Source organism: Azolla caroliniana, unplaced genomic scaffold, assembly GCF_043228905.1.
Source record: "Azolla caroliniana isolate FFs.n. ecotype wild unplaced genomic scaffold, voAzoCaro1.0.p SCAF_12, whole genome shotgun sequence".
Classification (NCBI taxonomy): domain Eukaryota; kingdom Viridiplantae; phylum Streptophyta; class Polypodiopsida; order Salviniales; family Salviniaceae; genus Azolla; species Azolla caroliniana.
In genome coordinates, this window is record NW_028230447.1 from 9,562,823 (window position 1) to 9,584,755 (window position 21,933).

Consider the following 21,933-nt stretch of genomic DNA (forward strand, 5'->3'; position numbering starts at 1 on the left):
CAAGGGCAACAATATTAAGCACATCAACGTGCAATGCAAGTATTAGGTCGAAGAAAGGACACCTTTACAATTTTTTATCGCTCTTTTTGTAGAATAATAGCATATTCGTTAATTTCATGAAACGTTTGGTAATGCTAAATTTTTTCAATTCTCTAATGACAACTGTGGGATTTGAACCCACGCCCTCTCGGATTGGAGCCTAAATCCAACGCCTTAGACCACTCGGGCAAATTGTCACTGGGTCGATGACATGAAATCAAATGCGCACATGATAATGTTTCAGAAGAGTGTTAAAAAAGAGAGTGATATTTTATGTGGTGTCAATATCGATGCCTCGGCAACAATGTTAAGCACATCAATGTGCAATGCAAGCACTAGGTCGAAGATAGGACACAATTAACAGATTTTATACCCCTGTTTTGTACAAGAATAAGAATAACGTAGTAGTTATTTCATGAAATGTTTTGTAATGCCAGATTATTTTCATTCGCTCATGAACACTCGGCCAAATTGTGGATGTGTTGATGACATCAAACGAAGCATAGCATTGATAAAATTGGAAAATCGTGTTAAAAAAGCGAGTTATATTTTAAGTGGTGTCAATTTCGGTCAAGGGCAACAATATTAAGCACATCAACGTGCAATGCAAGTATTCGGTCGAAGAAAGGACACCTTTACAATTTTTTATCGCTCTTTTTGTAGAATAATAGCATATTCGTTAATTTCATGAAACGTTTGGTAATGCTAAATTTTTTCAATTCTCTAATGACAACTGTGGGATTTGAACCCACGCCCTCTCGGATTGGAGCCTAAATCCAACGCCTTAGACCACTCGGCCAAATTGTCACTGGGTCGATGACATGAAATCAAATGCGCACTTGATAATGTTTCAGAAGAGTGTTAAAAAAGAGAGTGATATTTTATGTGGTGTTAACGAAACAATGTTAAACACATCAATGTGCAATGCAAGCGCTAGGTCGAAGAGAGGACACAATTAAAAAAATTTATGGCTCTCTTTTGAACAAGAATACCGTAGTAGTTATTTGATGACATGTTACGTAATGCCAGATTATTTTAATTCGCTCATGACAATTGTGGGATTTGAACCCACGCCCTTTCGGATTGGAGCCTAAATCCAACACCTTAGACCACTCGGCCAAATTGTCGATGTGTTGATGACATCAACAGAAGTATACCATTCATAAAATTACAAACTAGTGTTAAAAAAGAGAGTTATATTTTAATTGGTGTCAATTTCGGTCAAGGGCAACAATATTAAGCACATCAACGTGCAATGCAAGTATTAGGTCGAAGAAAGGACACCTTTACAATTTTTTATCGCTCTTTTTGTAGAATAATAGCATATTCGTTAATTTCATGAAACGTTTGGTAATGCTAAATTTTTTCAATTCTCTAATGACAACTGTGGGATTTGAACCCACGCCCTCTCGGATTGGAGCCTAAATACAATGCCTTAGACCACTCGGCCAAATTGTCATTGACTCGATGACATAAAAAAAAACGCACACTTGATAATGTTTCAGAAGAGTGTTAAAAAAGAGAGTGATATTTTATGTGGTGTCAATATCGATGCCTCGGCAACAATGTTAAGCACATCAATGTGCAATGCAAGCACTAGGTCGAAGATAGGACACAATTAACAGATTTTATACCCCTGTTTTGTACAAGAATAAGAATAACGTAGTAGTTATTTCATGAAATGTTTTGTAATGCCAGATTATTTTCATTCGCTCATGAACACTCGGCCAAATTGTGGATGTGTTGATGACATCAAACGAAGCATAGCATTGATAAAATTGGAAAATCGTGTTAAAAAAGCGAGTTATATTTTAAGTGGTGTCAATTTCGGTCAAGGGCAACAATATTAAGCACATCAACGTGCAATGCAAGTATTCGGTCGAAGAAAGGACACCTTTACAATTTTTTATCGCTCTTTTTGTAGAATAATAGCATATTCGTTAATTTCATGAAACGTTTGGTAATGCTAAATTTTTTCAATTCTCTAATGACAACTGTGGGATTTGAACCCACGCCCTCTCGGATTGGAGCCTAAATCCAACGCCTTAGACCACTCGGCCAAATTGTCACTGGGTCGATGACATGAAATCAAATGCGCACTTGATAATGTTTCAGAAGAGTGTTAAAAAAGAGAGTGATATTTTATGTGGTGTTAACGAAACAATGTTAAACACATCAATGTGCAATGCAAGCGCTAGGTCGAAGAGAGGACACAATTAAAAAAATTTATGGCTCTCTTTTGAACAAGAATACCGTAGTAGTTATTTGATGACATGTTACGTAATGCCAGATTATTTTAATTCGCTCATGACAATTGTGGGATTTGAACCCACGCCCTTTCGGATTGGAGCCTAAATCCAACACCTTAGACCACTCGGCCAAATTGTCGATGTGTTGATGACATCAACAGAAGTATACCATTCATAAAATTACAAACTAGTGTTAAAAAAGAGAGTTATATTTTAATTGGTGTCAATTTCGGTCAAGGGCAACAATATTAAGCACATCAACGTGCAATGCAAGTATTAGGTCGAAGAAAGGACACCTTTACAATTTTTTATCGCTCTTTTTGTAGAATAATAGCATATTCGTTAATTTCATGAAACGTTTGGTAATGCTAAATTTTTTCAATTCTCTAATGACAACTGTGGGATTTGAACCCACGCCCTCTCGGATTGGAGCCTAAATACAATGCCTTAGACCACTCGGCCAAATTGTCATTGACTCGATGACATAAAAAAAAACGCACACTTGATAATGTTTCAGAAGAGTGTTAAAAAAGAGAGTGATATTTTATGTGGTGTCAATATCGATGCCTCGGCAACAATGTTAAGCACATCAATGTGCAATGCAAGCACTAGGTCGAAGATAGGACACAATTAACAGATTTTATACCCCTGTTTTGTACAAGAATAAGAATAACGTAGTAGTTATTTCATGAAATGTTTTGTAATGCCAGATTATTTTCATTCGCTCATGAACACTCGGCCAAATTGTGGATGTGTTGATGACATCAAACGAAGCATAGCATTGATAAAATTGGAAAATCGTGTTAAAAAAGCGAGTTATATTTTAAGTGGTGTCAATTTCGGTCAAGGGCAACAATATTAAGCACATCAACGTGCAATGCAAGTATTCGGTCGAAGAAAGGACACCTTTACAATTTTTTATCGCTCTTTTTGTAGAATAATAGCATATTCGTTAATTTCATGAAACGTTTGGTAATGCTAAATTTTTTCAATTCTCTAATGACAACTGTGGGATTTGAACCCACGCCCTCTCGGATTGGAGCCTAAATCCAACGCCTTAGACCACTCGGCCAAATTGTCACTGGGTCGATGACATGAAATCAAATGCGCACTTGATAATGTTTCAGAAGAGTGTTAAAAAAGAGAGTGATATTTTATGTGGTGTTAACGAAACAATGTTAAACACATCAATGTGCAATGCAAGCGCTAGGTCGAAGAGAGGACACAATTAAAAAAATTTATGGCTCTCTTTTGAACAAGAATACCGTAGTAGTTATTTGATGACATGTTACGTAATGCCAGATTATTTTAATTCGCTCATGACAATTGTGGGATTTGAACCCACGCCCTTTCGGATTGGAGCCTAAATCCAACACCTTAGACCACTCGGCCAAATTGTCGATGTGTTGATGACATCAACAGAAGTATACCATTCATAAAATTACAAACTAGTGTTAAAAAAGAGAGTTATATTTTAATTGGTGTCAATTTCGGTCAAGGGCAACAATATTAAGCACATCAACGTGCAATGCAAGTATTAGGTCGAAGAAAGGACACCTTTACAATTTTTTATCGCTCTTTTTGTAGAATAATAGCATATTCGTTAATTTCATGAAACGTTTGGTAATGCTAAATTTTTTCAATTCTCTAATGACAACTGTGGGATTTGAACCCACGCCCTCTCGGATTGGAGCCTAAATACAATGCCTTAGACCACTCGGCCAAATTGTCATTGACTCGATGACATAAAAAAAAACGCACACTTGATAATGTTTCAGAAGAGTGTTAAAAAAGAGAGTGATATTTTATGTGGTGTCAATATCGATGCCTCGGCAACAATGTTAAGCACATCAATGTGCAATGCAAGCACTAGGTCGAAGATAGGACACAATTAACAGATTTTATACCCCTGTTTTGTACAAGAATAAGAATAACGTAGTAGTTATTTCATGAAATGTTTTGTAATGCCAGATTATTTTCATTCGCTCATGAACACTCGGCCAAATTGTGGATGTGTTGATGACATCAAACGAAGCATAGCATTGATAAAATTGGAAAATCGTGTTAAAAAAGCGAGTTATATTTTAAGTGGTGTCAATTTCGGTCAAGGGCAACAATATTAAGCACATCAACGTGCAATGCAAGTATTCGGTCGAAGAAAGGACACCTTTACAATTTTTTATCGCTCTTTTTGTAGAATAATAGCATATTCGTTAATTTCATGAAACGTTTGGTAATGCTAAATTTTTTCAATTCTCTAATGACAACTGTGGGATTTGAACCCACGCCCTCTCGGATTGGAGCCTAAATCCAACGCCTTAGACCACTCGGCCAAATTGTCACTGGGTCGATGACATGAAATCAAATGCGCACTTGATAATGTTTCAGAAGAGTGTTAAAAAAGAGAGTGATATTTTATGTGGTGTTAACGAAACAATGTTAAACACATCAATGTGCAATGCAAGCGCTAGGTCGAAGAGAGGACACAATTAAAAAAATTTATGGCTCTCTTTTGAACAAGAATACCGTAGTAGTTATTTGATGACATGTTACGTAATGCCAGATTATTTTAATTCGCTCATGACAATTGTGGGATTTGAACCCACGCCCTTTCGGATTGGAGCCTAAATCCAACACCTTAGACCACTCGGCCAAATTGTCGATGTGTTGATGACATCAACAGAAGTATACCATTCATAAAATTACAAACTAGTGTTAAAAAAGAGAGTTATATTTTAATTGGTGTCAATTTCGGTCAAGGGCAACAATATTAAGCACATCAACGTGCAATGCAAGTATTAGGTCGAAGAAAGGACACCTTTACAATTTTTTATCGCTCTTTTTGTAGAATAATAGCATATTCGTTAATTTCATGAAACGTTTGGTAATGCTAAATTTTTTCAATTCTCTAATGACAACTGTGGGATTTGAACCCACGCCCTCTCGGATTGGAGCCTAAATCCAACGCCTTAGACCACTCGGCCAAATTGTCACTGGGTCGATGACATGAAATCAAATGCGCACTTGATAATGTTTCAGAAGAGTGTTAAAAAAGAGAGTGATATTTTATGTGGTGTTAACGAAACAATGTTAAACACATCAATGTGCAATGCAAGCGCTAGGTCGAAGAGAGGACACAATTAAAAAAATTTATGGCTCTCTTTTGAACAAGAATACCGTAGTAGTTATTTGATGACATGTTACGTAATGCCAGATTATTTTAATTCGCTCATGACAATTGTGGGATTTGAACCCACGCCCTTTCGGATTGGAGCCTAAATCCAACACCTTAGACCACTCGGCCAAATTGTCAATGTGTTGATGACATCAACAGAAGTATACCATTCATAAAATTACAAACTAGTGTTAAAAAAGAGAGTTATATTTTAATTGGTGTCAATTTCGGTCAAGGGCAACAATATTAAGCACATCAACGTGCAATGCAAGTATTAGGTCGAAGAAAGGACACCTTTACAATTTTTTATCGCTCTTTTTGTAGAATAATAGCATATTCGTTAATTTCATGAAACGTTTGGTAATGCTAAATTTTTTCAATTCTCTAATGACAACTGTGGGATTTGAACCCACGCCCTCTCGGATTGGAGCCTAAATCCAACGCCTTAGACCACTCGGCCAAATTGTCACTGGGTCGATGACATGAAATCAAATGCGCACTTGATAATGTTTCAGAAGAGTGTTAAAAAAGAGAGTGATATTTTATGTGGTGTTAACGAAACAATGTTAAACACATCAATGTGCAATGCAAGCGCTAGGTCGAAGAGAGGACACAATTAAAAAAATTTATGGCTCTCTTTTGAACAAGAATACCGTAGTAGTTATTTGATGACATGTTACGTAATGCCAGATTATTTTAATTCGCTCATGACAATTGTGGGATTTGAACCCACGCCCTTTCGGATTGGAGCCTAAATCCAACACCTTAGACCACTCGGCCAAATTGTCGATGTGTTGATGACATCAACAGAAGTATACCATTCATAAAATTGGAAAATAGTGTTAAAAAAGCGAGTTATATTTTAAGTGGTGTCAACTTCGGTCAAGGGCAACAATGTTCAGCACATCAACGTGCAATGCAAGTATTCGGTCGAAGAAAGGACACCTTTACAATTTTTTATCGCTCTTTTTGTAGAATAATAGCATATTCGTTAATTTCATGAAACGTTTGGTAATGCTAAATTTTTTCAATTCTCTAATGACAACTGTGGGATTTGAACCCACGCCCTCTCGGATTGGAGCCTAAATCCAACGCCTTAGACCACTCGGCCAAATTGTCACTGGGTCGATGACATGAAATCAAATGCGCACTTGATAATGTTTCAGAAGAGTGTTAAAAAAGAGAGTGATATTTTATGTGGTGTCAATATCGATGCCTCGGCAACAATGTTAAGCACATCAATGTGCAATGCAAGCACTAGGTCGAAGATAGGACACAATTAACAGATTTTATACCCCTGTTTTGTACAAGAATAAGAATAATGTAGTAGTTATTTCATGAAATGTTTTGTAATGCCAGATTATTTTCATTCGCTCATGAACACTCGGCCAAATTGTGGATGTGTTGATGACATCAAACGAAGCATAGCATTGATAAAATTGGAAAATCGTGTTAAAAAAGCGAGTTATATTTTAAGTGGTGTCAATTTCGGTCAAGGGCAACAATATTAAGCACATCAACGTGCAATGCAAGTATTCGGTCGAAGAAAGGACACCTTTACAATTTTTTATCGCTCTTTTTGTAGAATAATAGCATATTCGTTAATTTCATGAAACGTTTGGTAATGCTAAATTTTTTCAATTCTCTAATGACAACTGTGGGATTTGAACCCACGCCCTCTCGGATTGGAGCCTAAATCCAACGCCTTAGACCACTCGGCCAAATTGTCACTGGGTCGATGACATGAAATCAAATGCGCACTTGATAATGTTTCAGAAGAGTGTTAAAAAAGAGAGTGATATTTTATGTGGTGTTAACGAAACAATGTTAAACACATCAATGTGCAATGCAAGCGCTAGGTCGAAGAGAGGACACAATTAAAAAAATTTATGGCTCTCTTTTGAACAAGAATACCGTAGTAGTTATTTGATGACATGTTACGTAATGCCAGATTATTTTAATTCGCTCATGACAATTGTGGGATTTGAACCCACGCCCTTTCGGATTGGAGCCTAAATCCAACACCTTAGACCACTCGGCCAAATTGTCGATGTGTTGATGACATCAACAGAAGTATACCATTCATAAAATTGGAAAATAGTGTTAAAAAAGCGAGTTATATTTTAAGTGGTGTCAACTTCGGTCAAGGGCAACAATGTTCAGCACATCAACGTGCAATGCAAGTATTCGGTCGAAGAAAGGACACCTTTACAATTTTTTATCGCTCTTTTTGTAGAATAATAGCATATTCGTTAATTTCATGAAACGTTTGGTAATGCTAAATTTTTTCAATTCTCTAATGACAACTGTGGGATTTGAACCCACGCCCTCTCGGATTGGAGCCTAAATCCAACGCCTTAGACCACTCGGCCAAATTGTCATTGACTCGATGACATAAAAAAAAACGCACACTTGATAAAGTTTCAAACGACTATTAAAAAAGAGAGTGATATGTAATGTGGTGTCAATATCGATGCCTCGGCAACAATGTTAAGCACATCAATGTGCAATGCAAGCACTAGGTCGAAGATAGGACACAATTAACAGATTTTATACCCCTGTTTTGTACAAGAATAAGAATAACGTAGTAGTTATTTCATGAAATGGTTGGTAATGCCAGATTATTTTCATTCGCTTATGACCACTCGGCCAAATTGTCGATGTGTTGATGTCATCAAACGAAGCATAGCATTGATAAAATTGGAAAATCGTGTTAAAAAAGCGAGTTATATTTTAAGTGGTGTCAATTTCGGTCAAGAGCAACAATGTTTAGCACATCAACGTGCAATGCAAGTATTCGGTCGAAGAAAGGACACCTTTACAATTTTCTATCGCCCTCTTTTGTAGAATAATAATATATTTACTATTTCATGAAACGTTTGGTAATGCTAAATTTTTTCAATTCTCTAATGACAACTATGGGATTTGAACCCATGCCCTCTCGAATTGGATCCTAAATCCAACGCCTTAGACCACTCAGCCAAATTTTCATTGAGTTGATGACATTGAAACAAATGCACACTTGATAATGTTTCGAAAGAGTGTTAAAAAAGAGAGTGATATTTTATGTGGTGTCAATTTAGGTGTGTGGGCAACAATGTTAAATACATCAATGTGCAATGCAAGCATTAGGTCGAAGATAGGACACATTAGGATTTGAGATAGGAAGTTGGTTGTAAAAACCAAAAACCATAATAATTTAATTTCACCAAAAAACTACGACCAACCATCCCCAACAAATGTTCCTTTTAAATGTTTGTCCCAACCAAGATTGTTTACAATTGAAAAGCATTTAATGGTTGTACTTTAGTGGTTAGAAGTCCACGTTATGGTCATGGAGACCTAAGCTCTACAAACAATGAGCTTGGCATTATACATTGTTATTGGAGGGCCTTGACCTATATTACGTATCGAATGTGTACATGGATTTGTGTTTGCAAATGCAAACAACCATAATAATTAATTTCAGCAATAAAATCGACTAAGTGGTTAATGTCAACGTCGTCGCAGTGGAGAATTGCGCATGAATCCCAATCAAGGCCCTGAAATTCACTGTACATTCACGTGCGAAAATTGTTATATTTTGAATTCGGTAGGGCCTAAAGTTGGCATATCCTTAGTTATCATTTTCCCAATTGCAAAATGTTCTGACGAGTGCAATCATGGCGTGTATTTCATATAGAATGTGCACATGTATTTGTCCATGGCTTTATCAAGACTTGCGTCATATGTCATATAGATTGTGTACATGAATTTATTCACGCCACATAGGAAGTCAAGTCTTAGTTATTAGAATTCCATATTTATGGACGCCTTTATCGACACTGTCCTAATATGTTATATAGGGTGTGGCTATGAATTTATGCATGCAACATGGGAAGTTAGTACTTAATGGTTACACCTCCATGTTGCGGTTGTGAAGACTTTGTTTCAATTTGGCAACACAAACTCCGTGGTTGTAGTTTAGTGTCTAAAATTTCACGTTGTGGCTGTGGAGACTTGGGGTCGAATCCCAACAACCACCCCTAAAATGAGTCTATATTAACTTGTAAAATACTTCAAATCCCAATGGATTTGAGATAGGAAGTTGGTTGCAAATACCAAGAACCATAACAATTTAATTTGAGCAAAAACCTAAGAGTAGCCATCCCCAACAAAGGTTCCTTTCAAATCTTCGTCCCAACCAAGGTTGTTTTCAATTGAAAAGCATTTGATGGTTGTACTTTAGTTGTTAGAAGTCCACATTATAGTCATGGAGACCTAAGCTCGACAAACAATGAGCTTGGCATTATACATTGTTGTTGGAGGACTTTGACCCATATTACGTATCGAATGTGTACATGGATTTGTGTTTGCAAATGCAAACAACCATAATAATTAATTTGAGCAAAAAAATCGACTCAATGGTTAAAATTCGAGGTCGTCACAGTCGAGAATTGCGCATGAATCCCATTCAAGGCCCCGAAATTCATTGTACATTCACGTGCGAAAATTGTTATATTTTGAATTCGGTAGGGTCTGAAGTTGGCATATCCTTAGTTATCATTTTCCCAATTGCAAAATGTTGTGACGAGTGCAATCATGGCGCATATTTCATATAGAATGTGCACATGTATTTGTCCATGGCTTTATCGAGACTTACATCATATGTCATATAGATTGTGTACATGAATTTATTCATGCCACATAGGAAGTTAAGTCATAGTGATTAGAAGTCCCTATTTATGGATGGCTTTATGGAGACTTCCCTCATATGTTATATAGAGTGTAGCTATGAATTTATGCATGCAACATGGGAAGGCACTATTTAGTGGTTACAACTCCATGTTGCAGTTGTGAAGACTTTGTTCCAATTTGGAAACACAAACTCCATGGATGTAGTTTAGTGGTTAGAATTCCACGTTGTGGCCGTGGAGACCTTGGCTCGAATACCAACAACCACACCAAAAGTGATTCTATGTCAACTTGCAAAATGCTTTGAATTCGAAGTTGGTTGCAAAAACCAAGAATGATAACAATTTAATTTGAGCAATAAAATACAACCAACTATTCCCAACAAAGGTTCATGTAAATGTAAACGTGCGGAAGGCGCTTCTCGTCCGGTCCGGTTCATCTTCCCGCGACCAGTCCGATACTGCGCGCCTCGACCTCCTCGGTCAGCTTGTCTACTCAACATGCCCATTTTAGCTCCCTCGCTACTGTGACTCCGGCGCTTGTCGACCCGTCGGTTTCTTCGTGTTGGTGTCGACTTCCACTGCGTCTGCTTGGCCTTTAGTTCATCTGGCTTCTCCAAAACTTGAACCGAAACAGTTTCCTTCGATTCGTTCTAGCTCTTGTCTTTATTGGTCGCTCCTGATTCGTTTTGGCTCTTGTTTGACTCAGTGTTCTCCATCGTTTTCCGGTTTCAGGCCCTTCACCATATCAGACCATGTTCAGGTCTTGGCCTTCTGTTTTTGGTCGTCTCTGTCCTTCTTGACTCTGTCGCCGTTGCCGCTCGTTCTGACTTGTTCGGATGTGCCAACTTCCTTCGTCGACTCGCCTTCCTTATTCCTCTTGTCTCCCCCTTTGTTGGTTCTTTCTTCCTCTCCAGCTCCTTGTCCGGTGCCATCCATTCCCTTTCCTTTTCTCCCCCTCATGTGCGGCACGTTGAGATGCTGAACACCAAGCATTTCGATGAGGTCCTACTTGTCCAATTCGAGCGGTTTGGTGATGTCCGGTGCCATCCATTCCCTTTCCTTTTCTCCCCCTCAAGTGCGGCACGTTGAGATGCTGAACACCAAGCATTTCGGTGAAGTCGTACTTGTCCAATTCGAGCGGTTTGGTGATGTCCGGTGCCATCCATTCCCTTTCCTTTTCTCCCCCTCAAGTGCGGCACGTTGAGATGCTGAACACCAAGCATTTCGGTGAAGTCCTACTTGTCCAATTCGAGCGGTTTGGTGAAGATATCAGCAACTTGCCAATCCGTCTAAAACTAAACCCGCTAATGCACAAAGTGATAGTGGACTTCTATGTTTGGTAATGCTAGATTATTTTAATTTGGTAACAACAACTGTGGCATTTGAACCCACGCCCTTTCGGATTGGAGCCTAAATCCAACGCCTTAGACCACTTGGCCAAATTGTCATTGTGTTGATGACATCAAAACATGTGCACACTTGATAAAGTTGCAAAAGACTGTTACAAAAGAGAGAGAGATTTGAAGTGGTGTTAATTACAGTCAATGGGCAACAATATTCAGCACATCAACGTGCAATGCAAGTATTAGGTCAAAGAAAGGACACGTTTACAATTTTTTATAGCCCTTTTTTGTACAAGAATAACATATTTGTTATTTCATGAAACTTTTGGTAATGCTAATTTTTTTTCAATTCTCTAATGATAACTATGGGATTTGAACCCACGCCCTCTCAGATTGCGGCCAAATTGTCATTGTGTCGATGACATCAAAACAAGTACACACTTGATAAAGTTTCAAAAGAGTGTAAAAAAGAGTGATATATTAAGTGGTGCCAATTTCGGTGTCTAGGCAACAATGTTAAGCACATCAATGTGCAATGCAAGCACTAGGTCGAAGATAGGACACAATTAAAAAAATTTATGGCTCTCTTTTGAACAAGAATACCGTAGTAGTTATTTGATGACATGTTTGGTAATGCCAGATTATTTTAATTCGCTCATGACAACTGTGGCATTTGAACCCAACGCCCTTTCGGATTGGAGCCTAAATCCAACGCCTTAGACCACTCGGCCAAATTGTCATTGTGTTGATGACATCAAAACATGTGCACACTTGATAAAGTTGCAAAAGACTGTTACAAAAGAGAGAGAGATTTGAAGTGGTGTTAATTTCAGTCAATGGGCAACAATATTCAGCACATCAACGTGCAATGCAAGTATTTGGTCGAAGAAAGGACACCTTTACAATTTTCTATCGCCCTCTTTTGTAGAATAATAATATATTTACTATTTCATGAAACGTTTGGTAATGCTAAATTTTTTCAATTCTCTAATGACAACTGTGGGATTTGAACCCACGCCCTCTCAGATTGCGGCCAAATTGTCATTGTGTCGATGACATCAAAACAAGTACACACTTGATAAAGTTTCAAAAGAGTGGAAAAAAGAGTGATATATTAAGTGGTGCCAATTTCGGTGTCTAGGCAACAATGTTAAGCACATCAATGTGCAATGCAAGCACTAGGTCGAAAAAAGGACACAATTAAAAAATTTTATGGCCCTCTTTTGTACAAGGATAAAATAGTAGTTATTTCATTAAATGTTTGGTAATGCTACATTATTTCAATTCTCTAATGACAACCGTGGAATTAGATACCAGGCCCTTACGGATTGGAGTCTAAATCCAACGCGTTAAACCACTCAGCCAAATTGTCGATGGGTTGATGATATCAAAGGAAGTGTACACTTAAATCAAGTGGTCAAAGAGTATTAAAAAAGAGAGTGATATTTTTAGTGGTGTCAATTTAGGTCACTGTGCAAAATTGTTAAGCATATCAATGTGCACTGCAAGCACTAGATCTAAGAAGGAATATGTTTAAATTTTTGTGGCGCCCTATTTTGGACAAGAATAACGTAGTAGTTATGTCACGAATTTTTTTGTAATGCTAGATTATTTTAATTCACTAATGACAGTTGTGGGATTTGCACACACGTCCTTTCGAATTGGAGCCTAAATCGAACGCCTTAGACCACTCAGGTTAATTATCGATGTGTTGATGGCATCAAAAGAAGTACACAATTTATAAAATTGCAAAATAGTGTTAAAAAAGAGAGTTCTATAATAAGTGGTGTCAATTTAGGTCAACGGGCAACAATGTTCAGCACATCAATGTACAACGCAAGTATTAGATCGAAGAAAGGGCACACTTGGAATTTTTTATGGCCCTCTTTTATACAAGATTAACATAGTTGTTTTTTCATGAAAAGTTTGGCAATGCTAAATTTTTTTATTTTTTATTTCAAAAGAAAGTATACTTCCATTAGTATTTAGAAAAGTCATAACAACATACAAAAATTTCCCCAAAACATCTTTAGAAGATGCTGGTTGAAAAAACAAAATGAGCCGGTCGCATATGGCGCAAACAGTGCCGCCACAGTGCGACTTGCTTCCACAACGAGCAGGAGGTCGACGACGGATCACACACAGGTTCCATCTGTGGCTGGGCCGTACATGCGTACAGGGGAGTCCAGTGTACCCCCCCAAATTTCGCCTCATCTTTGTGATGAGCAAGTCCACCTAATGCTGTCGGAGGAGGATAAAATTATAGTCATGGGAGAGGTTCAACATTTAGAGGTGTTTTCTTTGGTTGTGCGGGTACAGGGTGCGAGATTGAATAGATTGGAGCTTTGACATACTTTGTACGCTGCCTTTTCGGAGGAAACGAATAACATTGTCGACATCCAATTCATGTCTCGAGGATGCTACCATGTGGTGTTTGCCGATGAGGAATCCGTCACAAAGTTATTGGCAATCAAGGAGGCTGGAGTGGAAGGTGCGTGGTTGTCTTTTTATAAATGGTCGCATAATATTAATGTAGATGACATATTGCAAGATCAAGAGTCTATTATGCTTTTTACGGCAATATTTCTTTGATTGAGAAAGGAATGGAGGAATGTTCTACCTAGTATTGGGGCGTTGTTTGGTAAGGTGATTGCTACGCGTTACGGACATGATTATGGAATAGATAGAGCGGGTGGGGTCCCTGCAATTAGGATAATTGCACCAAGATCTAAACGTTTGCCGACAACTATTTCTTTACCTAATCTACTTATAAATAAACCACCGGTTATACAAAAGGTATATTATCAAGGTTTGCCCGATCAATGTTTTGTGTGTAGACAGTTTGGGCATTAAGGTCGAGATTGTCAAAAGAGACGCTCGAATGTCAATATTGATGCTCATCCAACTACTCGACAACATGTTAGTAAAGATGGCTGGTCTACAGTGTCTAATAAACATATTTTTAAACCGACTAATAAGATAATTAATCCACTGTTACTACTAGAGGCTAATCCTTATCAATCTTTACAAACACTTGAAAAGGAAGCAGGGAGTAGTAAAGTCGATGGTGGTTTGTCCATTCCAGTTGGCACAATGGAGCATCAGCTGGATCATAATATAAATAAGGTGCAAATGGTAGAATCTTTTTCTAGGATTAATAATCAATCAAGTAAGGACAAGCAGTTAGTTTTGCATAAAGTACCACAAGATAATAGGTCCATAGTATTGAATGAGCTTACAACAAAGGAAGTGGTCAAGGTAGACACATCACATACGGATATGGATTGTGGCAATATAGCGGCGTTTACAGCTGCTAAGTTCTCCAACAAAGTCTCTATAACAGATAAACATTTGCCAGTGCGTGCCCATAAATTGTCCGGAAAAGACATGTGGTCAAATAGGAGACAATTAAGGGCCACAGAGGATGGAAGGAAAGGTAGAGAAGGTGCACTAGCCGAAAAAAGAGTAGGAGGACAAAACATGAATGATGGATAGGTTAAATCTTATTTCATGGAATGTACGGGGCTTAGGAGGTAGCCATTGTTGTAAGGTAAGGAGTGTTTTCCGTCGTCAGCTAAGAAAATCTTTGATTGGTAGGATTGATGTTTTGCTTATTCAAGAGCATCATTTAAGTGAACAAAGAATTCAAAATATGGAAATTTGTTACCAGGCCAGTGGAAACAATTCTGGGTGCCTGCGATTGGGGATAATAGTTTGAAAGCAGGTCTTTGTATAGCAATAAGCGATATTTGGTGGTCCGCTTTCATGCATTATGGAGTTTTGGATTGTGGTAGAGGACAGTATATAATTCTTCAAATCGGTTCAAAGAAGTGGGGTTTGTTGAATATTTATGCACCGAATCATGCAAGAGATAGAACGGCATTATGCAAGAGCATAATGCCACAATTACTAGTTGTTGAACATTGGGCAATTGCGGGTGATTTTAATATGTTGGAGGATGCGTGTGATAGGTTAGGAGGCATATTTCAACCATTATTTGGTTCAGAATTATATGAATGGGAACGGTTGTTCTTTTCTTTAGGTTTAATGGACTTGTGGCATGTGTCTTCCTTTGAACGCATGCAAGATTCATTAGCTTATTCACGTTCGGATAGAAAACAATCAAATACCAATTTGTCTAGGTTAAATAGAGTTTACGCGGATAAATTTTTGTGGGACAAAGGAGGCTCACTTGGAATTTTACCTTCATTTTCCTTTTCTGATCATGCACCACTTCGGTTAATTATAGTCTTGCAGGAGCAACATAGAAATTCTAGGTTTAAAATTCCGAATCATGTGTTTCTTAGACAAGATTGTGCTCCTAGTGTGCATAATATTTGGAACAAATACGACTATTCATATGATTATGTATTATCTAGTGTTCAAAACGCTATTAGCGAAACACAACAATTTTTCCACTGTAAAGCTAAACAAATATTTTATGAGTCTTGTACTAAAATAGGAAGACTTCGTAGGGGGTTGAAATCTTTGCAACATCTACAAGAGAGAAGACCATATTCGAGGTATATAAATTCTCGGGTGATACAAGTAGGGAACCAGATATTGGAATTACAAAAGATCTCTGCGGATTTTCATTATCATAATATATCGTCTTCATGGGCAGAATCGGGAGATAAAGTAAATAAAATTTTTTTTGCAGCGCATAATCATTATAAGACATGTGTTAGGATTTCGCGGTTAAAATGTCAGGACGGCTCTTATACCACGGATTCTAGTCAGATGAGGCAAATAGCCTCAGATTATTATGAGACTTTGTTGAAAGCTAGGTCATTTTCTGAGGATGATTTGATTAAAAGGGACATCATATGGTCAAAGATTCATAAGAGGGTATCTGTAAAATTGATAGATTGTCTTTTACAACCGTTAACTTCTCAAGAGGTTTTTAAGGCTGCTAAAGCCCTTGCTAAAGATGTTTGTCCTGGCTTGGATGGGTTGGGAGTCCAGTGGTATATCCAATATTGGAATTTGATAGGTGACAGATTGACCAAAGCCTACCAAAAGATATTAGTTTCGGGAAATATGCCACAAGAATGGAAGGAGGGTTTAATTTATATTATACCTAAATCAAGTGGACAATTAGAAGAACTTCACCATTGGAGACCAATTACCTTGTTGAATGTTATTTATAAAATATTAGCAAAAACATTAGCTAGAAGGCTACAGCCTTATCTGTCGGAGCTGATTCATGATTCTCAGACTAGTTTCATACAAGAGAGAAGTATTTTTGATAATATTATTCTCTTTTGGGAAATGGTTGCCTTTGCGGAATTGCGTAAGCAAGACTTAGCAGTATTATTTCTTGATTTTGAAAAGGCTTATGACAGAGTGGACTAGGATTTTATGGAGGGAACATTGGTTAGGATGGGTTTCCCAAACACATGGATAAGAGGAGTATCAGCATTATATCGTGATGCGTATAGCTCTCTTTTATTTGCAGGTGATGTTGGTAGGAGATTCCCGATCTCAAGATCAGTGAGACAAGGATGTCCACTTGCTCCTTTCCTTTTTTTATTAGTATCTGAAGCATTTTCCGTGCATCTTAATTCTGAAGATGTAAATATCAAAGGGTTAGCATTACCACTGTCGTATGCTGCTGTGGATAGTGAGTTTGCTAATGACACAGCTTTATATGTTCAGGCTTCACGATTAAATTTAGCACAAGTGCAAAAGGCTGTGGATGATTTTTCAGATGCATCGGGTGCATTGATAAATTGGAATAAGTCATCAGGCTTTTGGGTTGCTCTGGGAGAGCCGCCAGTTAATGTGCCTTCCTTGGGATTCACATGGATACCTAAAGGTCAGTCCATTAGATATTTAGGCTGTAGAGTGGGCTTGGAATTAAAGGCAGATGATATGGTTGCACCCTTGCTATTAAGATTAAGGAATAAGTTAATTTACTGGAATAAGGAAAAGTTATCTTTAGCAGGTCGGATAGTTGTAGCTAATTCGGTCCTTTTGTCCTCGATTTGGTATATAGCATCTACATGGCTATTTTCGAGGACAATAATGCTTAAAGTTCAACACCTAATACGGAATTTTATTTGGGGGAACAACGCATCTAATAATTCGGTAGCAAAGGTAGCTTGGACGGTTCTTATACAATCTAAACGGAAAGGAGGTTTAGGTTTGATTGATCCTTTTATGCAAAGTAAAGCTTTACTTTCTAAACATGTTGTTAGGAGTTTATTGCCAGGAGAGGAGTTATGGAAAAAGCTATGGATCCAGCATTTACATAACGTTAAGCCATCAACAGGCGGTCAATGGAAAGATAATCTTAGATGGTTTTTTAATGCAAATTTTCCATTGCCAAAGTCTAATGTTGGATCCTTACGTTTTTTTAATGGAATATTTCGAGCATGGGAAAGTGTTCGCCAAGCACTCGTTTTCTTGCCTCCAAAAACTTATACTCAATTCATGCGTCAACCTTTGATATGGAACCCTTGATTTAGGGATGAAGCCGCATGTATGTTGGGTCTAAGGCCTAGGTTATCTTAGGCTGCAATGGATAATGGTCCAACCCGTACAGTTGCGGATTGGATAAACTTCTTGCAGACATCGACTCAAGAACGAAAGAATAGGTTGTATATAGAGTAAGAGGGGCAAATATAATGGTAGATCAATTGTCCATGGTGTATCAGGTCATAGTAACAAATTTGCAACTTGATCAGTTTCAAAGGTGGTACGGTATGTTTTCGACACTTAATATACTTATAGCTGCTCGTTTATACAATCAAAATGGCAGTATGCACTTCTATGAAGTGTTGGATAATGGTAGGTTGATATTAGTAGACGTCAAGTCTCCAATCATGTCTGCTGCAAAGCAATTACCAGTGCGAGTAAATGCTAGATTGGATAAAAAATTAGTTATTGACCCTAGTCCCTTTATTGCTAACTATGCATCTCATATTTGGGTTGTACACGCTAGACCACTTGTGGATCTGTAGTGGGATCCTGCGGATTATGGTTGGAAATTGTCCATGCCTAATAGTTCCACTAAGGTCCTACCATTCTTCACATATTCGGTGGTGTTCAGGAGAAACTTTATGTTGAGTCAGACTAAGTCAATACCTGCGGGAAAAAAGTATTGGGATGAAGGGAATGTATCATCTTCTTAGATGATGATGTTTTGGAAACACTTTTGGTCAATTAAATGTATGAACAAGATATTACACTTTCGTTGGTTGATGATTCATTATGCGTTGCCAGTAAGTGATTTGATGAGGGGATCTGTAATTGATCGGACATGCATTATGTGTGGTTATGCAAGTGAGTCATTGCATCATGTATTTTGGGAATGTGTTGTCGCAAAAATGTTTTGGTTTAGAATTCTTAGGCTACTAGGTCGTAAGTATAGGTCAGGGATTTTTACGTGGGGTGCAGTTTTATGGGGAAGGTTAGATCAACAAATGACTTTCTATCATCAACATTATTCTTCTTTGTCATTACGTGTCACAAGTTTGTAGGTAGACTATGCTTCAACCTCCTTGCAGGGAATCAAGTTTTTCTCCGGAAGTTATGTCTGGCAAATTGTTTCCTCTTTGGCTTTATGGATTCTTTGGAAAGCTAGGTGCTCTAAGCTATACAATGATGAAAACACTCACATCGTGGATCAAGTTAAGTCCTTTTGGAACTTGTTGGTACATACAGTTAAAGGTGAATATGATAGTTATAAGGGTTCAGGACATACAACTAATAAGAAAAGAATGAGAATTCGTAAAGTTTGGTCGTCTATACCTATTATGTTGAATGAAGCCGCAGATGTCAAGTGGAACTATGTACCGCCTCGATGGTTATTCCCGCCACCGGCACCATCTTTAGTACAAATACCATGATATAATATAGATGACCGTTTATCTTTTTGTCAGGATAATTGATGTTGATGAAAATCAAGGACATGGCAAGCCAAAATTTGGTGCCGGTTAGCGATAAGGCAAGATGGTTGTTGTGGATGTAAGAAACAATTTTCTTATGAGCGATAAGGAAGAGTGTAGATGGTGTGCGGGTTAATGAAGCATGTTATCATGAGTTGGTGAGGGATTTTTTTTACATTAATTTGTTTGTGGTCTATATGGCAGGATGCTTGATGGAAGGAAATCAAGGACATGTCAAGACAAAATTTGGTGCCAATTAGCAAGAAGGCGAGATGGTTGTCGTGGATGATGCTTGATGGAATTTGGTGTCATGGGATGGAGTGAAGAAGAGTTTAGGTTTCATATTAGGGAGTGCAACAAACAGGATAATCTTCTAGTTGTTGTCATGTAGTTATTGTCTTATACAGCTTATTAATGACGAGAGGATGAGTGGCGAGGGTGTGGGGGTTGAAGCAAATATATGAGGGGATGAGGAAACTTTATATTTTATATGTGTAGTCATGGAAGTTTTTATAGTTGGTAAGGATGAATGATGGTGTTGACGGGGGATTGAAGCGCATATTTAGGAGGGGATACACACAATACATTTATGCTATTGTTGTTTATACAGGTTTTAGGAGCTGAGCGAATAGATGGGTGACGTAGAAATGAAGCACATTGTTGATGTGCAAAATGAAGAGATTAGGAGGAGTATCACGACAGGTTCAAAATGGTATAAATTGAGATAGGTGATGTGGTATTGAAGCAATTTTTCTAGTTTTTAGAGATGTGAGAATGGTGGTGGTATGGACTGAAGCAAGGTTTGATGTGGGGGCATGTTTTAATTTCATGGTGATGATTGATGATGGCGGTAAGAATTGAAGCATGTGTCCCGTTTTGTTGTTGTTTGTTTGACAAGACCTTGATGGTAATCGGTTAATAGGTGAGATGTTGGATGGGACTGAATGAAGCAGTTTTTTTTGTGATAAGGATGAGTGAAGACGGTGGGGGGGTTGAAGCCGATTATGATGAGTGGGTGAGGAAACTTGTAAACTGTTTTTGTGTTGTTAATACAGGTTTTGCGTGGACATTGGCAAGATGCTAGTCGACGAGTTGGCTGATGTGGATTGAAGGAAGAATTTTTTATGAGATAAGGATGAGTGAAGATGGTGGTGGGTCGAAGTTGAATAGCATGAGTGGGTGAGGAAATTTTCTAGCGCCCTATTTTGTATATGAATAGAATTTCTGTAATGTTTTCTAGCGCCCTATTTTGTACAAGAATAACGTAGTTCTTATTTCATGAAATGTTTGGTAATGCTAGATTATATTAATTCGGTAATGACATTTGTGGGATTTGAACGCATGCCCTTTCGGATTGGAGCCTAAATCCAACACCTTAGACCACTCTGCCAAATTGTCAACGTGTTGATGACATCAAAAGTAGTACACCATTGATAAAATCGCAAAATAGTGTTAAAAAAGAGAATGTCAATTTAGGTCAATGGGCAAGAATGTTCAGCACATCAACATGCAATGCAAGTATTAGATCGAAGAAAGGACTCGTTTACAATTTTTTATGGGCCTTTTTTGTACCAGAATAACATATTTGTTATTTCATGAAAAGTTTGGTAATGCGAAATTCGAAATTTTTTCAATTCTCTAATGACAACTGTGGGATTTGAACCCACACCATCGTCGGATTGGAGCATAAATCCAACGCCTTAGACCACTCGGCCAAATTGTCATTGTGTCGATGACTTTAAAACAAGTACACACTTGATAAAGTTTCAGAACAATGTTAACAAAGAGAGTGATATTTTAAGTGGTGTCAATTTCGGTGTCTGGGCAACAATGTGAAGCACATCAATGTGCAATGCAAGCACTAGGTCAAAGAAAGGACACAATTAAAATTTTTTATGGCCCGCTTTTGTACAAGGATAACATAGTAGTTATTTCATGAGGGTCCGGGAGAATGGTTTTGGGCGAACTCGAGGGTCCGGGAGATTCTATTGTTGCTCGGATGGTGCTGAGAGGAATGACAACATGGCTTCGTTGGTATGGTTAACTTGTAAAATAATGTTGGACAGGGCCTGAACTCGTTGGTCGATTGGCGATGTGAGCAGATGTTCTTGAGTTTGTTGTTGTAGGAATTCAGGATTCATGGAGTTTGTGTTGCTGCTATTGTTGTCGTGTTGCATCGTGGTGTGTGTTGTTGGGGTCGTGAGTTGGGGCTTCTTTGCTCGTCTTCTCCACCAAGATGTGAAATGCTCTCAAAATAGGTCCCTTTCCATTACGTTCTAAGTTACATCTTCTAGGCTACTCTTAGCGTGGTGGGTGTTTTCCCGCTCCTATTAGCATCTTCTAATTATGGGGGCTTGTTGAGGACCTGATTTGGGTGTGGTTAGTGTGACCCTGGTTAGGTGGGGCCTTGGATAGGATATGTGGTAATACCACAATATGTTATATAGAGTGTAGCTATGAATTTATGCATGCAACATCGGAAGTTAGTACTTAGTGGTTACAACTCCATGTTACGGTTGTGAAGACTTTGTTCCAATTTGTGTGGCAACAAAAACTCCA

At 38.1% G+C, this 21,933-nt stretch overlaps 22 non-coding genes across 22 annotated transcripts; all 22 read right to left on the reverse strand.

Annotated features, from left to right (window-relative positions):
- Positions 1 to 156: 156 nt before the first annotated feature.
- On the reverse strand, positions 157 to 236 carry TRNAL-UAG (transfer RNA leucine (anticodon UAG)). Its single transcript has one exon. It is a non-coding gene; the product is annotated as a tRNA-Leu (tRNA).
- A 530-nt stretch (positions 237 to 766) lies between these two features.
- TRNAL-UAG (transfer RNA leucine (anticodon UAG)) lies at positions 767 to 846 on the reverse strand. The gene has a single exon. It is a non-coding gene; the product is annotated as a tRNA-Leu (tRNA).
- A 240-nt stretch (positions 847 to 1,086) lies between these two features.
- On the reverse strand, positions 1,087 to 1,166 carry TRNAL-UAG (transfer RNA leucine (anticodon UAG)). The gene has a single exon. It is a non-coding gene; the product is annotated as a tRNA-Leu (tRNA).
- Positions 1,167 to 1,417: 251 nt separating this feature from the next.
- On the reverse strand, positions 1,418 to 1,497 carry TRNAW-CCA (transfer RNA tryptophan (anticodon CCA)). Its single transcript has one exon. It is a non-coding gene; the product is annotated as a tRNA-Trp (tRNA).
- Positions 1,498 to 2,027: 530 nt separating this feature from the next.
- On the reverse strand, positions 2,028 to 2,107 carry TRNAL-UAG (transfer RNA leucine (anticodon UAG)). The gene has a single exon. It is a non-coding gene; the product is annotated as a tRNA-Leu (tRNA).
- A 240-nt stretch (positions 2,108 to 2,347) lies between these two features.
- Positions 2,348 to 2,427, reverse strand: TRNAL-UAG (transfer RNA leucine (anticodon UAG)). Its single transcript has one exon. It is a non-coding gene; the product is annotated as a tRNA-Leu (tRNA).
- Positions 2,428 to 2,678: 251 nt separating this feature from the next.
- Positions 2,679 to 2,758, reverse strand: TRNAW-CCA (transfer RNA tryptophan (anticodon CCA)). Its single transcript has one exon. It is a non-coding gene; the product is annotated as a tRNA-Trp (tRNA).
- A 530-nt stretch (positions 2,759 to 3,288) lies between these two features.
- Positions 3,289 to 3,368, reverse strand: TRNAL-UAG (transfer RNA leucine (anticodon UAG)). The gene has a single exon. It is a non-coding gene; the product is annotated as a tRNA-Leu (tRNA).
- A 240-nt stretch (positions 3,369 to 3,608) lies between these two features.
- Positions 3,609 to 3,688, reverse strand: TRNAL-UAG (transfer RNA leucine (anticodon UAG)). The gene has a single exon. It is a non-coding gene; the product is annotated as a tRNA-Leu (tRNA).
- A 251-nt stretch (positions 3,689 to 3,939) lies between these two features.
- On the reverse strand, positions 3,940 to 4,019 carry TRNAW-CCA (transfer RNA tryptophan (anticodon CCA)). The gene has a single exon. It is a non-coding gene; the product is annotated as a tRNA-Trp (tRNA).
- A 530-nt stretch (positions 4,020 to 4,549) lies between these two features.
- TRNAL-UAG (transfer RNA leucine (anticodon UAG)) lies at positions 4,550 to 4,629 on the reverse strand. The gene has a single exon. It is a non-coding gene; the product is annotated as a tRNA-Leu (tRNA).
- Positions 4,630 to 4,869: 240 nt separating this feature from the next.
- TRNAL-UAG (transfer RNA leucine (anticodon UAG)) lies at positions 4,870 to 4,949 on the reverse strand. Its single transcript has one exon. It is a non-coding gene; the product is annotated as a tRNA-Leu (tRNA).
- Positions 4,950 to 5,200: 251 nt separating this feature from the next.
- On the reverse strand, positions 5,201 to 5,280 carry TRNAL-UAG (transfer RNA leucine (anticodon UAG)). The gene has a single exon. It is a non-coding gene; the product is annotated as a tRNA-Leu (tRNA).
- A 240-nt stretch (positions 5,281 to 5,520) lies between these two features.
- TRNAL-UAG (transfer RNA leucine (anticodon UAG)) lies at positions 5,521 to 5,600 on the reverse strand. Its single transcript has one exon. It is a non-coding gene; the product is annotated as a tRNA-Leu (tRNA).
- A 251-nt stretch (positions 5,601 to 5,851) lies between these two features.
- TRNAL-UAG (transfer RNA leucine (anticodon UAG)) lies at positions 5,852 to 5,931 on the reverse strand. Its single transcript has one exon. It is a non-coding gene; the product is annotated as a tRNA-Leu (tRNA).
- A 240-nt stretch (positions 5,932 to 6,171) lies between these two features.
- TRNAL-UAG (transfer RNA leucine (anticodon UAG)) lies at positions 6,172 to 6,251 on the reverse strand. Its single transcript has one exon. It is a non-coding gene; the product is annotated as a tRNA-Leu (tRNA).
- A 251-nt stretch (positions 6,252 to 6,502) lies between these two features.
- Positions 6,503 to 6,582, reverse strand: TRNAL-UAG (transfer RNA leucine (anticodon UAG)). The gene has a single exon. It is a non-coding gene; the product is annotated as a tRNA-Leu (tRNA).
- A 530-nt stretch (positions 6,583 to 7,112) lies between these two features.
- Positions 7,113 to 7,192, reverse strand: TRNAL-UAG (transfer RNA leucine (anticodon UAG)). Its single transcript has one exon. It is a non-coding gene; the product is annotated as a tRNA-Leu (tRNA).
- A 240-nt stretch (positions 7,193 to 7,432) lies between these two features.
- On the reverse strand, positions 7,433 to 7,512 carry TRNAL-UAG (transfer RNA leucine (anticodon UAG)). The gene has a single exon. It is a non-coding gene; the product is annotated as a tRNA-Leu (tRNA).
- A 251-nt stretch (positions 7,513 to 7,763) lies between these two features.
- TRNAL-UAG (transfer RNA leucine (anticodon UAG)) lies at positions 7,764 to 7,843 on the reverse strand. The gene has a single exon. It is a non-coding gene; the product is annotated as a tRNA-Leu (tRNA).
- Positions 7,844 to 8,373: 530 nt separating this feature from the next.
- On the reverse strand, positions 8,374 to 8,453 carry TRNAL-UAG (transfer RNA leucine (anticodon UAG)). Its single transcript has one exon. It is a non-coding gene; the product is annotated as a tRNA-Leu (tRNA).
- Positions 8,454 to 21,016: 12,563 nt separating this feature from the next.
- Positions 21,017 to 21,097, reverse strand: TRNAI-UAU (transfer RNA isoleucine (anticodon UAU)). The gene has a single exon. It is a non-coding gene; the product is annotated as a tRNA-Ile (tRNA).
- Positions 21,098 to 21,933: the final 836 nt, after the last annotated feature.